Source organism: Capsicum annuum, chromosome 5 (assembly GCF_002878395.1).
Source record: "Capsicum annuum cultivar UCD-10X-F1 chromosome 5, UCD10Xv1.1, whole genome shotgun sequence".
Taxonomy (NCBI): Eukaryota; Viridiplantae; Streptophyta; class Magnoliopsida; order Solanales; family Solanaceae; genus Capsicum; species Capsicum annuum.
The window spans coordinates 177,017,095-177,017,786 of record NC_061115.1 but is presented as its reverse complement, the minus strand read 5'-3'; positions in this window follow the sequence as shown (position 1 = coordinate 177,017,786).

Below are 692 nucleotides of genomic sequence, written 5' to 3'. Positions count from 1 at the left end.
AATAAGTCCTGAAATTTCGTATCTAGTTTATCAATTAAATTTGTTTTAATCTTTTTTCACAATTCTTTTATGATTGCTTTTATCCTTAATTTCCTAGAATTGACGTAAAAGAATATACTAGACAAAGTTCAGTAATAGCTTCTTATGTAGTTTTCATTGAAGTTTATTTTGATACTTAATTTTGAATAAAGTATTAAAGCTTCACTCTAATAATTATATAAGAATAGGGTGAAAAATTATTTTTTCTTCCCAATTTTGTCATAAAAATCAAATTCCCTTTTCAACTTTGAACAATAGTCATATTCCTCCCTTTATTTTAAGTGAATTTTTAAAATACCTGTAATACTCTCTCATCATCAACCTTTTTTTTTCTTTTGTTTTTTTTTTCTTATTTCTTTAAAATCTTAATATTTTAATTTTAAAAAAATTTATTTAACAAATTTTTCATAAAAATACGAACATTACTTGTTGGGTGAAAAAAAATGAGAAATATTAATTAAGTCTAGCTAATGATGATCTATAATGAAGTAAATTATAAACATGATAAAAAATTTATTTTATTAATAATAATCAAAACTCTAATATTTGATTACAAGTGAAAATAAAAGTAATATTAACTTTATAAATATATTTCAATACAAAAAATACAAAATAATGAATAAAAATAAGGTCAAATTTTTAAAGATTATATT